The following is a 17,282-nucleotide window of genomic DNA, read 5'->3' as shown; positions in this document are numbered from 1 at the left end:
TCCTATTTGCTGCACTTGAAAGACCTCATTGGAAGAAGGGAAAAGACTGGCAGCTCTTTGATTGCATTTGGTGTCTCAGATCCTACACAGAGCTGTCTTCAGCCTGTCTTCTTGTTCAGAGCCCTCAGCTGTTCCTGTTGTGACTTCTTTTGCCTCATCCTTCAGGGGTGTGTGTAACAGGAATGCGGTTTGGATCTTCTGTGATTGTAACTCAGGAAACCTGTAAGGACAGTGGACATTGAGGTCCTCTCTTGGACAGAACCTGAATTGATGTGTTGTTGGTGCCTTGGAAACCATTTCCAGGAGTAAGACAGTTACACAGGTCAGTTCTGTGTCTGATCTGAAGTTTCCTTTTTACACTCCTGGAGTTCACTGTAACTTTTTGTCCTCTGTTCTGCCCTGGTGGGCCCTGGTGGTTCAGAGCATGTATGCATCTGTAAGTCTCGGTTTCAGTCCTGCATTTGCTCATTTACTTTCATGTTCCATGGAGCTGTGTTCAGGAACCCTGTGCATCCACTACCTTTATTTATAAAATTGAGGTAATTAGTGCTGTTAGGTGGCATAGAATGTTGCCTGTTTTACAGAAAAGGGCTGAAGTTACTGTTTTGGGTTTTTTTTTTTCCTGTGCCATGAGGCAGGTGGTATCTTAGTTCCCCATTCCTGGATGGAATCTGTGCCCCCTCCAGTGTATGTACATAGTCCTAACGACTGGACCACCAAGGAATTTGCCTCAAAGATTACTTTTGCTTAAAGAATATATTTACTTCCCGTCTTGCTTATTGTGACATCTCTCTGTCTACTTTACATCTTGTATATTTTTATTTTACTTTTCATTTTTATGAGTGTTGTCTCTGACTCTGATTAATAAGTTTTCAACTAATATTGGTTTTTCTTCATACGAATACATTACATTTAAAAGTGTTTTTTTTTGTTGTTGTTGTTGTTTGTTTGCACTGAGTCTTTGTTGCTTCAGGGGCTTTTCACTCCTTGTGGCAAGCAAAGGCCACTCTCTACTTGCAGTGCACGGGCTTCTCATTCTAATGCCTTCTCTTGTTACAGTGTACGGGCTCTCTGCTTGTGCTCAGTAGTTGTGACTCCCGAACTCTGGAAGACGGAGTTGTGGCCTACAGGCTTAGCTCCTCCAAGGTATGTGGGAACTTCCCAGATGAGGGATGGAACCCTTGTGCCCTGTGTTAATTACCAGGTGGATTCTTTACCTCTGAGCCAGAAGGGAGGCCCCAAAGCTTGTTCCTTGACATGTACCTTGGAACCAATGAACTGAGTAAGTTAAAGTTGCTGTATAGATAGGGACTTGATGTACTGAATGACTGTCCTTTAAGTAGAGAATGTTTCATTTATGAATATTTTGTTATTTAAAGGTGATGGTCTTTATGTATTACACAATGTAACTGACATGAACCACTTGTCAATGTCATAAAATGTCCATATGTTTATCTACTGATAGATTTATAAGAGGTATTTAGAAACGTTTTCTTTTCTTCCCCCCATTATTGTAGGGAATTTCCTGAAGAGTTGTCAACTGCTATTTATGTTTTCCATTATTCATTAAAGTGCTTCTTTTGGATTATTTACCATTGCAGTGTATTGCCTATTAATGAATACTTGTTCAGTCGACCGTTCTGTCTGACTCTTTGTGATCTCATGTGCCGGGAGCCAACACACGAGACCCTACCCCTAACAAGGCCACAAGGGAAAAAACTTGACGGGCAAGGCGGATCAGGTTTTCAGGGGTTTTCGAAAAGGCCAGCTCACGAGATCCCACCCATGACAAGGTCACGAGGAGAAAGCCTGACAGGCAAGGCAGATCAGGTTTTCAGGGATTTCGAAAAGCTGCCCCCAGCTCTCACCTTAAAGATGATATCTGTCTTTCTGATGCCTGCCTCAATGGACTACTCCCTAATTTCTGTGACACAGGCAGAAGGCCTTCCCCGATCTCTTCCCAAATAAGAATCAATTTAGAACTTTAATCAATAAGTTTCCCAGGTGGTTGTATTTTATAAGATTATTCAGGGTGAAAGGAGTGTTTTAATTTAAACTCCTTTGCTGGTAGTTTGTTAGCCAAATGCATTTATGCACTTGGTACTAATATGCATGATTGCTTATAGTATCCTAATCATAAAATAGCATAAAGAACCTGATTATATAAAAGCCCTAATAGATATAGAGCCCTTTTAAGGGGTAAAGGAGTCCTATTAGAAAACATAAGAAAAATTATTCTATAGGTGGTTATTGGGTTGTGATTTGCTTGTTGTGTTTTTGCTTGCTGTATTTTTGCCTTTAATGTGCTAAGGTTGTGTTAGAGAAACCATTGTTAATATAGTTAAAGATGTAGAGAAATAAGAACTTAGCCCTAGTGTGGTAACAATGAGATGGTTGTTAATTGTCAGTCAGGAGTGCTAGGCAGAAGCTGCCTCACCAAAGTCGCAGAGTCAGTATGGGGTAAACTTCTTAGATAAATGCAACTGACAACTTTTGCAGAAAGATTCATTTTTGTATTAACAAGAATATAATTCTACTCTGTACTATTTCCCTATGACACTGTTACCTTTCAGTTAAGGTCACCATAAAAACAGAAAATAGGTTTACAATCACCTGACCTGCATAAAATGTTAATAGCCCCAAGGCCAGAAGATCATGGGCTAAGAATTACTATAAAATTAAAAAGCAAAAAAATCCTGCTTTTCCTAAAAATCAAAATGATGTAATGCTAATCCTGTGTAGTCATGAGTAAGAATCTTGTACCTTGAAACCGTTCTGTGAAAGGGTATAAAACTGGTTGTCAAAAAGTAAAACATAGACTTGGCCCTATCAAGGCTGGTCTCACGTGTCTTCTCTCTCTCTGTCTCTCTATCTCTCGCTGACGCCGTGGATCCTGAGGGTATCCCCTGGATCCTGCCGAGGCTGGATCCCAGCACTCATGGACAGTAGCCTGCTAAGCTCCTCATCCATGGAACTTTTTTCAGGCAAGAATAGTTCAGTGGGTGGCATTTCCTCCTCCAGGGGATCTTCCCCACCTAGGGGTTGAAGCTCCCTATCCTACGTCTCCTGCATTGGCAGGCTAATTCTTTACTACCAAGTTACCTACGTAGCCATGTCTGTCCTTTACCGCTTACTTATGTATAGGTATGTATAAAGTGTGTACAATATGCTATATTTTCTCCTCAATTATGGGACAGCAGTGTGTTTACTACCAAGGAGAATGAGTTTAGAAGTCATGGTGCGAAAATACCCTTTTCTTTGAGAACTGACATGAGTTTCGAAGAAATGAATATATTCTGACTGTGTCTTTGAAGCTAGGCTACCCTACAATTAATTTGGATGACATGTGATTGGTCTTTCATTTTTATTTTTTATTTTTTTATTTATTTTTTTCCTCTTTCATTTTTAAACAGTTCTATTTGTTTAGCGTTTTAAATATTTTTAAGATCATGATTGGGAAGATGCGTAATTCTGTTCAGCATGGATATGCCATTTGGTATAATACCATGTATTCAGCATGAAACAATTTATTGATGAATTTCAATTGATAGGATGCATACGGTTTTTATATTTTGTAGATGTGTCTCAAATACGTATGATCAAGAAATTACAGGCAAAAGGAAACAGTGGTAAAGAAGAAATTTTTCAAAGAGTGGTGTTTCAAAGAGCCAAAAGCCATGAAATCTAAGATTTTTTCCTCAGAAAGATAGAGGAAAATATGCACAATTTTGAATGTCTGTGGACAGTTGATGAAAGAAATGACAGAGGAACCTCTATATCCCACAGCAAAAATCTCACCAATAGAAGAGATCATGATAGTAGAAGTGATGCAGGAAATAAGCCTGTTGAAAGGCAGGGATCAAGCTTTCAAGATCAGCTGCAGATACTTGAATCTGAAGGGACAGTTTCTGAATGTAGTCAGGTTGTGGCGAATATCAACAGTAGCACCTCAGGTTTGCCACCTCTGAGAACTCGTAGTGTCCGTAAAGGCAGTTCTCATAAACGTAAGAGTGCTGTTATGCATCCCTCAGAACTGGGACCAGACCAGAAAGGACACAAGAAAAAAACTTACAGTTGTAAGAAGTGTAACATGACTTTTCTTCAGGACTCAGAACTCACTAGACATCAAAGAATCCATACAGGAAGAAAAGCATATAAATGTAACATATGTTGTAAGGCTTTTAATGATAAATTGACCTTGTAGTTCATCAGAGAAATCATCCTGGAGAGAAACCATATAAATGTGATGTCTGTGGCCACTGCTTTAAACAGCATACACAGCTTCAACATCATCGGTGAGTTCATACCAGAGAGAAACCATACAGATATGATGTGTGTGGAGAGGCCTTTAGTCACAAAGCAAGGCGTACAGTTCATCAGACCCTTCATAGTGGAGAGAAACCTTATACATGTGAAGTATGTGGCCGTGGCTCTACTCGAAAGTTACACCTTGGAATTCATTGGAGAGTTCATACCGGAGAGAAACCATATAAATGTGATGTATGTGGCAAGGCCTTTAGTGTAAATGCAAGGCTTGTAGTTCATTAGAGAGTTCATACTGGAGAGAAACCATGTAAAATGTGATGTGTGGCAAGGCCTTTAGTGTAAATGCAAGGCTTGTAGTTCATCGGAGAGTTCATACTGAAGAGAAACCATATAAATGTGATGTGTGTGGAAAGGCCTTTAGTTGAAAAGCAAGGCGTACAGTTTTTCAGACCCTTCATTCTGGAGCGAAACCAAACATGTGAAGTATGTGGCCATGGCTATACTCGAAAGTCAATACTTGTAATTCATTCGAGAATGCATACCGGAGAGAAACCATATAAATGTGATCTATGTGGCAAAGCCTTTAGTCTAAATTCAAGGCTTGTAGTTCATCAGAGAGTACACACTGTAGAGAAGCCATATAAATGTGATATGTGTGGAAAGGCCTTTGGTCGAAATTCAGGCCTTGTAGTTCATCAGAGAGTTCATACTGGTGAGAAACCGTGTAAATGTGATGTATGTGGACAGGCCTTTAGTAGAAATTCAGTCCTTGTAATTCATCAGAGAATTCATACTGGAGAGAAACCTTATAAATATCACAATTGGGATAAACATTTTAGTGCACAGTCATCCTTAAATTGCCATCAGGCAGTTCATACAGGAGGAAAAGTATAGAAAGGTAATTTATGTGGTAAAGTCTTCAGTTCCAGGTCTTTGCAGTTCGTTGGAAACATATTGGAGAGAAACCATATAAATAATGAGCTATGTGGCAAGGCCTTTAGTCAAACTGCAAACCTTGCATTTCATCAGAGAATTCATACAGGAGGGAAACCGTGTAAATCTATTTTATGTGGCTGATGCTTTACTGGAAACGCACAGCTTGGAATTGATCAGAGAATTCATACTGGAGAGAAACCATGTAAATGTGATCTCAGTGGCAAGGCCTTTAAATGCAAACCTTGCAGTTCGTTGGAGAATTCATACTGGAGAGAAACCTTACAAACGTAACCATTCTGACAGACGTTTTACTGCACAGCTAGCCTCACCATTGTGCAGTTCATACAGGATAGACAGCATAGAAATGTCACGTATGTGGGCAGTGCTTGAAATGACCATCTAAGAAATCAGATAATTCATAGTGGAGAAAAACGTTACAAAGACAGCAATGATGAGAAACATTTCAGTGCAGATGTAATGAGTGTAGCAAAGCCTTTAGTCAGAGTTCAGGCCTTATAATTAATCAAAGAATTCATACTGTATAGAAACCATACCAATGAAAGAAATCTGGTAAAGCTTCTAGTGCATGTTCAGCCTCAGCTGACCGTTGGGCAGCTCATACAGGAGGGAAGCCACATAAGTGGAATTTATATGACAAACCCTTCAGTCATAAAGTATATCAACTTTTTGACCCTCAGAAAAGTCAAACTAGAGGAAACCGCATGAATGTGGTAGGTGGGGCAAAGCTTTGGTTCTGTGTTCAGACGTACCTAACCATCATGTAGTTAATTCTGAATGGAAATCTTACCCACATAGTGTGTGTGGTAAGTCTTTTGGAAGGCATTCAGTTATTTACAAAGCATGAGAAAATTCATACTGGTGAGAATCCATACATTTATAGCACAGTCTGCCCCTCCAATCTTAACATTAAGATTGGAGGAAATCATGTAAATATACTGTGTGTGGCCAGGGCTTCAATAACAGGTCTCACCTTTCCCATCAGCAGAGAATTCATAATGCAGAGACACAAATGTAAGAGTGTGGCAAGTCCTTCAGGTGGCATTCATGCCTCAAAAGACATCAGGTGATGGACTGGAGAGACCATCCGAATGCAATCAGTGTGTCCAGGCTTTTGTCAGGTGTTTACACCTTAGGCTTCTTGAGAATATTCACACTCGATAGAAACTATGTTGCCGGGGTACAGCCCCAGCAGGATCCAGGGGTAACCTCAGGATGAAGGGTCTCGGCGAGAGACAGAGAGAGAAAGTGAGAGAGAGCGACCAGACTGGGGGTGTGCAGCAGAGTCTGGCCATGCTTTATTTTTCACTGTAGCTTTTATACCCTAAATTTGTACATTTCTAAGAGGAAGATAGTTTAACATGACATCAGCTTGTCCTTCACGAAACCAGGGTGTATTCTGCATACTTTTTTGTTTATGAGATTCTTGTACATTATCTTCTGGTCTTGGGGTCTATTAACATTTTATGCAAGTCAGGTGAATGTAAACCTATTTTCCGTTTCTGTGGTGATCTTAACAGAAAAGTTACAGTCTCATATGGCAACAGTACAGCATGTCACAACATAGTAGAAGTTTAACCTTGTTAACACAAAAGTCAATTCTTCTGCAGAAGTTGTCAGTTGAATTCATCTAAGAGGTTTACCCCACACAGACTCAGTTTCAGCATCAGTTTCACTGTGAATATTCACTGATGGTCTCCTTTTGGATTGACTGGCTTGATATCCTTGCTCTCCCAGGGACTCTCAAGACTGATCTCCACCACCACAATCCAAAAGCATCGATTTTTCTATGCTCAGCCTTCTTTCTGGACCAACTCTGACATCACTTTTTAAATCACATCGGGGCGGGGGGGGAGGAGTCAAGATGGCGGAGGAATAGGACGGGGAGACCACTTTCTCTCCTACAAATTCATCAAAAGAATAACTGAACACAGAGCAAACTTCACAAAACAACTTCTGATCGGTAGCTGAGATCATCAGGCGCCCAGAAAAGCAACCCATTGTCCTCTACAGGAGGTAGGACAAAATATAAAAGATAAAAAGAGAGACAAAAGAGCTAAGGACGGAGATCCACCCCGGGAAGGGAGTCTTAATAGAGGAAGTTTCCAGACACCAGGAAACCCTCGCACTGGCGGGTCGGGGGGAAGTGTTTGAATCTCGGTGGGCAACCTGACTGGGAGGGGAACAATAAATATAACCCACAGATTACGAGCCTAAAAGCAACTCCCAGCAGAAAAGCACCCCAGATGCCCGCATCCGCCACCAGCAAGTGGGGGCGGAACGGGGAGGAGCGGGCGGCATTGCTTAGGGTAAGGACCAGGCCTGAGTGCCCTGAGGACAATCGGAGGGAGCTTTTGTAAGTTACCAACTTAAACTGTGGGATAGCAAAAGAGAGAGAGAAAATTAACCGGCTCGAACACACTGCCGGCCGTGCGCAGAACAAAGGGACCGAGCAAGTCCAGAGAAGAGCTCCCAGTCTTCGGACTGGCCCAGCCCTGCCGGAGGCTGGAGGCAGGAGGGAGGGGAAAGGGGCAGGTTCGGCCCCAAGGACCGCATCCCCTACCGCACTGCAAACAGACCTCCAGTTTCTAATCAAAGACCTCCTGAGATTCTGGATGGTCGGTGTCCGCTGGGAGGGTCGCGGCAAGACAGAGAGCGCAGGCACCCGACCGCGCGGGCGGGGGCTGGGGCTGGGGACGCGGAGGGCAGAAGGCGCACGCACCCGACCGGCACCAGCGGAAACTGAGGCTGGGACCGCGGAAGGGAGTAGGCGCGCCGCACCCGGGAAGAGTGCGCCCGACAAGCCCCTGGCTGCCTGAATTGCTCTGACGGGGACGGCACAAAAAGCAGGCGCAGCTTTGTGTTCTGCGCTTTTGTGGAACACCGAGGGCTGGAACCACGCGCAGCGCAGGGCACACTCCATATAGAGCAGCCGGGAGCCTGAGCAGTGCAGACGGAGAAAGCAGCGCCAGCGCCTCCCCGCAGCGCGACAGAACTCGCTACCTGAATAAGAGTCCACCTCCGCCCGCCTGTGTCAGGGCGGAAATGAGGCAGTGAAGAGACCGGCAAACAGAAGCCAAATAAACAAAGGGAACCGCTTCAGAAGGGACTGGTGCAACAGATTAAAATCCCTGTAGAAAACACCGACTACACCAGAAGGGGCCTGTAGATACCGAGAAGTGTAAGCTGGAACGAGGAGCTATCTGAAACTGAGCCGAACCCACACTGACTGCAACAGCTCCAGAGAAATTCCTAGATATATTTTTACTTTTTTTTAAGTAAGGAAAAAAAATTTTTTTTTATTTTTTATTTTTTCTCTTTTATTTTCTTTTAAAATTCCCTATTACTCCCCCATTACTCCTTTCTTTTCTTTTTTTTTCTTCTTCTTTTTTTTTCCTTTTTCTCTTCTATTTTCTATTTTTCTTTTTCTCTTATTTCTTTCTAAAGTCCTCTGTTACTCCTCTACTACTCCTTAATTTTCATTTTCAATACACTATAACCTTACAAAAAAATAAAAGAAGAGAAGCCCTATTTTTAAACTGAGCTTCATATATATTTCTAAATTTTTTTTGTGTGTTTTGGTTTTTGTTTTTAATATAGTATTTTTAAGAGTCTAACCTCTACTCTAGATTTTTAATTTTTGTTTTTCAGTATGTGATATAAATTGTGAACATTTAAGAATCCAATATTCAGTTCCCATTTTTATTCAGGAGTGTGTTGATTATTCTCTCCCAATCTTGACTCTCTGTTTTCTACCTCAGAACACCTCTATTTCCTCCTTTCCCCTTCTCTTCCCAATCCAATTCTGTGAATCTTTGTGGGTGTCTGGGCTACGGAGAACACTCTGGGAACAGACAACTGCGTAGATCTGTCTCTCTCCTCTTGAGCCCCCTTTTTCTCCTCCTGCTCATCTCTATCTCCCTCCTCCCTCTCCTCTTCTTCATGTAACTCTGTGAACCTCTCTGGGTGTCCCTAACGGGGGAGAATCTTTTCGCCATTAACCTAGAAGTTTTATTATCAGTGCTGTATAGTTGGAGAAGTCATGAGACTACTGGAAGAATAAAATCGAAATCCAGAGGCAGGAGACTTAAGCCCAAAACCTGAGAACACCAGAAAACTCCTGACTACATGGAACTTTAATAAGAGACCGTCCAAAAGCCTCCATACCTACACTGAAACGAACCACCACCCAAGAGCCAATAAGTTTTAGAGCAAAACATACCACGCAAATTCTCCAGCAACGCAGGAACATAGCCCTGTATGTCAACATACAGGCTGCCCAAGGTCACACCTAACACATAGACCCATCTCAAAACTCATTACTGGGCACTCCATTGCTCTCCAGAGGGAAGAAATCAAGTTCCACACACCAGAACACCGACGCAAGCTTCCCTAACCAGAAAACCTTGACAAGCCAATCGTCCAACCCCACCCACTGGGTAAAACCTCCACAATAAAAAGGAACCACAGGCCTCCAGAATACAGAAAGCCCACTCCAGACACAGCAATCTAAACAAGATGAAAAGGCAGAGAAATACCCAACAGGTAAAGGAACATGAAAAATGCCCACCAAGTCAAACAAAATAGGAGGAGATAGGGAATCTATCTGAAAAAGAATTTAGAATAATGATAATAAAAATGATCCAAAATCTTGAAAACAAAATGGAGTTACAGATAAATAGCCTGGAGACAAAGATTGAAAAGATGCAAGAAATGTTTAATAAAGACCTAGAAGAAATAAAAAAGAGTCAATTAAAAATGAATAATGCAATAAATGAGATCAAAAACACTCTGGAGGGAACCAAGAGTAGAATAATGGAGACAGAAGATAGGATAAGTGAGGATAGAAGATAAAATGGTGGAAATAAATGAAGCAGAGAGGAAAAAAGAAAAAAGAATCAAAAGAAATGAGGACAACCTCAGGGACCTCTGGGACAATGTGAAATGCCCCAACATTCGAATCGTAGGAGTCCCAGAAGAAGAAGACAAAAAGAAAGGCCATGAGAAGATACTCGAGGAGATAATAGCTGAAAACTTCCCTAAAATGGGGAAGGAAATAGCCACCCAAGTCCAAGAAACCCAGAGAGTCCCAAACAGGATAAACCCAAGGCGAAACACCCCAAGACACATATTAATCAAATTAACAAAGATCAAACACAAAGAACAAATATTAAAAGCAGCAAGGGAGAAACAACAAATAACACACAAAGGGATTCCCATAAGGATAACAGCTGATCTATCAATAGAAACCCTCCAGGCCAGAAGGGAATGGCAGGACATACTGAAGGTAATGAAAGAGAATAACCTACAACCTAGATTACCGTACCCAGCAAAGATCTCATTCAGATAAGAAGGAGAATTCCAAAGCTTTACAGACAAGCAAAAGCTGAGAGAATTCAGCACCGCCAAACCAGCTCTTCAACAAATGCTAAAGGATCTTCTCTAGACAGGAAATGCAGAAAGGTTGTATAAACGTGAACCCAAAACAAAAAAGTAAATGGCAACAGGACCACACCTATGAATAATTACCTTAAATGTAAATGGGTTGAATGCCCCAACCAAAAGACAAAGACTGGCTGAATGGATACAAAAACAAGACCCCTGTATATGCTGTCTACAAGAGACCCACTTCAAAACAAGGGACAATACAGACTAAAAGTGAAGGGCTGGAAAAAAATATTTCACGCAAACGGAGACCAAAAGAAAGCAGGAGTCGCAATACTCTTATCAGATAAAATAGACTTTCAAATAAAGGATGTGAAAAGAGACAAAGAAGGACACTACATAATGATCAAAGGATCAATCCAAGAAGAAGATATAACAATTATAAATATATATGCACCCAACATAGGAGCACCGCAATATGTACGGCAAATGCTAATGAGTATGAAAGAGGAAATTAATAGTAACACAATAATAGTGGGAGACTTTAATACCCCACTCACAACTATGGATAGGTCAACTAAACAGAAAATTAACAAGGAAACACAAACCTTAAATGACACAATGGAGCAGCTAGACCTAATTGATATCTATAGGACATTTCACCACAAAACAATCAACTTCACCTTTTTCTCAAGTGCACACGGAACCTTCTCCAGAATAGATCACATCCTGGGCCATAAATCTAGTCTTGAAAATTCAAAAAAGTTGAAATCATTCCAGTCATCTTTTCTGACCACAGTGCAGTAAGATTAGATCTCAATTACAGGGAAAAAATTGTTAAAAATTCAAACATATGGAGGCTAAATAACATGCTTCTGAATAACCAACAAATCATAGAAGAAATCAAAAAAGAAATCAAAATATGTATAGAAATGAATGAAAATGAAAACACAACAACCCAAAACCTATGGGACACTGTAAAAGCAGTGCTAAGGGGAAGGTTCATAGCATTACAGGCTTACATCAAGAAACAAGAAAAAAGCCAAATAAATAACCTAACTCTACACCTAAAGCAATTAGAGAAGGAAGAAATGAAGAACCCCAGGGTTAGCAGAAGGAAAGAAATCTTAAAAATTAGGGCAGAAATAAATGCAAAACAAACTAAAGAGACCATAGCAAAAATCAACAAAGCTAAAAGCTGTTTTTTTGAAAAAAATAAACAAAATTGACAAACCATTAGCAAGACTCATTAAGAAACAAAGAGAGAAGAACCAAATTAACAAAATTAGAAATGAAAATGGAGAGATCACAACAGACAACACTGAAATACAAAGGATCATAAGAGACTACTACCAGCAGCTCTATGCCAATAAACTGGACAACTTGGATGAAATGGACAAATTCTCAGAAAAGTATAACTTTCCAAAACTGAACCAGGAAGAAATAGAAGATCTTAACAGAGCCATCACAAGCAAGGAAATCGAAACTGTAATCAGAAATCTTCCAGCAAACAATAGCCCAGGACCAGATGGCTTCACAGCCGAATTCTACCAAAAATTTAGAGAAGAGCTAACACCTATCTTACTCAAACTCTTCCAGAAAATTGCAGAAGCAGGTAAACTTCCAAACTCATTCTATGAGGCCACCATCACCCTAATTCCAAAACCAGACAAAGATGCCACAAAAAAAGAAAACTACAGGCCAATATCACTGATGAACATGGATGCAAAAATCCTTAACAAAATTCTAGCAAACAGAATCCAACAACATATTAAAAAAATCATACACCATGACCAAGTGGGCTTTATCCCAGGAATGCAAGGATTCTTTAATATCTGCAAATCAATCAATGTAATACACCACATTAACAAATTGAAAGATAAAAACCATATGATTATCTCAATAGATGCAGAGAAAGCCCTTGACAAAATTCAACACTCATTTATGATTAAAACTCTCCAGAAAGCAGGAATAGAAGGAACACACCTCAACATAATAAAAGCTATATATGACAAACCCACAGCAAGCATCACCCTCAATGGTGAAAAATTGAAAGCATTTCCCCTGAAATCAGGAACAAGACAAGGGTGCCCACTCTCACCACTACTATTCAACATAGTGTTGGAAGTTTTGGCCACAGCAATCAGAGCAGAAAAAGAAGTAAAAGGAATCCAGATAGGAAAAGAAGAAGTGAAACTCTCGCTGTTTGCAGATGACATGATCCTCTACATAGAAAACCCTAAAGATTCTTCCAGAAAATTACTAGAGCTAATCAATGAATATAGTAAAGTTGCAGGATATAAAATTAACACACAGAAATCCCTTGCATTCCTATATACTAACAATGAAAAAACAGAAAGAGAAATTAAGGAAACAATACCATTCACCACTGCAACAAAAAGAATAAAATACTTAGGAGTATATCTACCTAAAGAAACAAAAGACCTATACATAGAAAACTATAAAACACTGATGAAAGATATCAAAGAGGACACAAACAGATGGAGAAACATACCATGTTCATGGATTGGAAGAATCAATATTGTCAAAATGGCTATTCTACCCAAAGCAATCTATAGATTCAATGCAATCCCTATCAAGCTACCAACGGTATTTTTCACAGAACTAGAACAAATAATTTCACAATTTGTATGGAAATACAAAAAACCACGAATAGCCAAAGTAATCTTGAGAAAGAAGAATGGAACTGGAGGAATCAACCTGCCTGACTTCAGACTCTACTACAAAGCCACAGTCATCAAGACAGTATGGTACTGGCACAAAGACAGAAATATAGACCAATGGAACAGAATAGAAAGCCCAGAGATAAATCCACGAACCTATGGACACCTTATGTTTGACAAAGGAGGCAGGGATATACAATGGAAAAAAGACAACCTCTTTTTTTTTTTTTCTAATTTAAAGAAAGGTAAGTGCTTACAAATCAGATAATTCTAAATTAAACAATAAATTCCAGGTTCATGTGAACTGGTAAACATTCAGTATTAAATACCTGATATTAATGCTTGTTTGTTGACCTATCTAATATAGACATGTCTTAGAGTAATTAATATTAAGTAGAACATTTTCATTGTACCTAGGTTTAATATAAGTTAAATATTATCATATCTGTTACAAGTTTGTCAACAATGACATTACCTCGAGTGAAGAAACTTCTAAAAAAAAAAAGTAAATGAGATATGAGCTTTTAGATAAGCTCTTTATGAATAATTATCTTTAGAAATATCTGCCTAAAATAGTCTCTCCAGATGGGCATAACTTGAATTTCTAAGGATTGTGCTAAACGAAGTGTTGGAAGTCTATTGAATAGTTAGATCATTTCCAAATAAAATAAGATTTTGAAACATTTACTACTAAACACTAATTTCCTTTTACAGAGAAACAAAGAGATTTGGGACTATAAATGAATAATGTTTGGTGCCATCCTAAAATTTCTAAGAAAGCAAGGATTTTAGAAATTATCACTGGTATTTATGCTCACCAATCTATAAAATGCTAATATAAACGTTCTTGGTTGCTAAAGGAAAGTACGAAGTGTGTTTTCAGAAAAGAAAAAAAAAAAAGAAAATAAAAATGTATGAAAAATTACTAAAAAGAGTTATCCATGATCAGGATTTTCTACAATTGGATTACAGTTAGTTAGATAAATGGATTTTGTTAGGAATGATAGGAATGACACAGCATCAGAAAACTGGTTAGAGCCAACTAGGTCCAAGATGGCAGAGCTGACTTTCACTAGACCCTGAGCCTTGGTATTTATGCCCATTGTGACCTATCAAGAAGCTAAATGATACACCCATCAACATTGGCTAAATCTGACCAAATGATCTGCTGCTGCTGATGCTAAGTCGCTTCAGTCATGTCCGACTCCCTGCGACCCCATAGATGGCAGCCCACAAGGCTCCCCCATCCCTGGGATTCTCCAGGCAAGAATGGAGTGGGTTGCCATTTCCTTCTCCAATGCATGAAAGTGAAAAGTGAAAGTGAAATCGCTCAATCATGTCCGACTCTTAGCGACCCCAGAGCCTACCAGGCTCCTCCGTCCATGGGATTTTCCAGGCAAGAGTACTGGAGTGGGGTGCCATTGCCTTCTCCGGAAGACAACCTCTTTAACAAGTGGTGCTGGGAAAACTGGTCAACCGCTTGTAAAAGAATGAAACTAGAACACTTTCTAACACCATACAGAAAAATAAACTCAAAATGGATTAAAGATCTAAATGTAATACCAGAAACTATAAATCTCCTAGAGGAGAACATAGGCAAAACACTCTCGGACATAAATCACAGCAAGATCCTCTATGACCCACCTCCCAGAATATTGGAAATAAAAGCAAAAATAAACAAATGGGACCTAATGAAACTTAAAAGCTTTTGCACAACAAAGGAAACTATAAGTAAGGTGAAAAGACAGCCCTCAGATTGGGAGAAAATAATAGCAAATGAAGAAAAAGACAAAGGATTAATCTCAAAAATATACAAGCAACTCCTGAAGCTCAATTCCAGAAAAATAAATGACCCAATCAAAAAAATGGGCCAAAGAACTAAACAGACATTTCTCCATAGAAGACATACAGATGGCTAACAAACACATGAAAAGATGCTCAACATCACTCATTATTAGAGAAATGCAAATCAAAACAATGAGGTACCATTACACGCCAGTCAGGATGGCTGCTATCCAAAAGTCTACAAGCAATAAATGCTGGAGAGGGTGTGGAGAAAGGGAACCCTCTTACACTGTTGGTGGGAATGCAAACTAGTACAGCCGCTATGGAAAACAGTGTGGAGATTTCTTAAAAAACTGGAAATAGAACTGCCATATGACCCAGCAATCCCACTTCTGGGCATACACACTGAGGAAACCAGATCTGAAAGAGACACGTGCACCCCAATGTTCATCGAAGCACTGTTTATAATAGCCAGGACATGGAAGCAACCTAGATGCCCATCAGCAGATGAATGGATAAAGAAGCTGTGGTACATATACACCATGGAATATTACTCAGCCGTTAAAAAGAATTCATTTGAATCAGTTCTAATGAGATGGATGAAACTGGAGCCCATTATACAGAGTGAAGTAAGCCAGAAAGATAAAGAACATTACAGCATACTAACACATATATATGGAATTTAGAAAGATGGTAACGATAACCCTGTATGCAAAACAGAAAAAGAGACACAGAAGTACAGAACAGACTTTTGAACTCTGTGGGAGAAGGTGAGGGTGGGATGTTTCAAAAGAACAGCATGTATATTATCTATAGTGAAACAGACCACCAGCCCAGGTGGGATGCATGAGACAAGTGCTCTGGCCTGGTGCACTGGGAATATCCAGAGGAATCGGGTGGAGAGGGAGGTGGGAGGGGGTATCGGATGGGGAATACATGTAACTCCATGGCTGATTCATATCAATGTATGACAAAACCCACTGAAATGTTGTGAAGTAATTAGCCTCCAACTAACAAAGAAAAAAATAAAAAAATAAATCACATCACCAGCTGACTACTGGAAAAACCATAGTTTGTCTATAGGGAGCTTTGTTGGCAACGTGATTCCTTTGCTTTTTAATACTCCATGTAGTTCTATCATAACTTTCCTTCCAAGGAGCAGTTTTTTTTTTATTTCCTGGCTGCAGTCCAGTAAACTCCGGGAATTGGTGATGGACAGGGAGACCTGGCGTGCTGCGATTTATGGAGTCGCAAAGAGTCCGACACGACTGAGCGACTGAACTGAACTGAACTGACAGTATTGAAGTGTTTCCTCCGCCCTCCGCGCTGGGCCGCGCCGCGCCGCGCCGCCGCGCCCCGCCCACCCCTCCGCGCCGCGCCGCGCCGCCTCGCCCCTCCCTCCGTGCCTCGCCGGGTCGCCCCGCCCCGCCGTGCTGAGACGCCCCGCCCCGCCCCTCCCTCCGCTCCGGGTCGCCCCGCCCCGCCGCACAAGGTCGCCGCGCCCCGCCCTTCCGCCCTCGCCGGGACGCTCCGCCCCGCCCCTCCCCCCGCGCTGAGTGGCCCCACCCCGCCGCATTAGGTCGCTCCGCTCCACCCCGCCCCTCTCGCCGCTCCAAGACTACCCGCCCGGCGCCCAGCGAGGTTCCGCCTCACCTTTCAAAGGCCCTATGAGGGTCGGTCTTCTCTCCACCACCCACCCTCTGACGGCCTGGCCCCGCCTCCAGCCTTTTAGCTATATGTCTGCCGTGCGCGCACCGTGACTCACGTGGAAGCTGGGAGCGGCGAGTGGAACTCCCAGCTTAGCGTGAGTTTCTGTCTTTTGGAGTCGCGCCTGCCTCTCGCAGTCTCCTTTTCTTTGTACCCCGGGTCTGAAGGTCGCTACTGACTCTAAATCCCCGCTCCCGCCCCACCACCCCCAGTAAATTCAGACGTCTCCGTAAGCGGCGAAGGGGCGCCTGCCTTTTGCTTTGAAGTCCGCACTGAAGCCGGTTCCACCTTTTGGAACGCTGAAACGTTGCGTTTCGCTCCTTTTTCCGACTTAAAACCGTTTACTGACCTCACTGCCTCCTCTACCTTTTCTGCACCACATACAATTCTGTTAAGCGAGGTGGTTTCTCCGCTCCACGTTCTTCAGCCTCTCCTTCTCGGGCCCTGGAGGCCTCGCCGGCCGCCCCGCTCCCGCAGAGGCCGCGTTCTTTCCCCGGTCCT

This window comes from Cervus canadensis, chromosome 7 (assembly GCF_019320065.1).
Source record: "Cervus canadensis isolate Bull #8, Minnesota chromosome 7, ASM1932006v1, whole genome shotgun sequence".
Classification (NCBI taxonomy): domain Eukaryota; kingdom Metazoa; phylum Chordata; class Mammalia; order Artiodactyla; family Cervidae; genus Cervus; species Cervus canadensis.
This window is presented reverse-complemented; position numbering follows the sequence as displayed.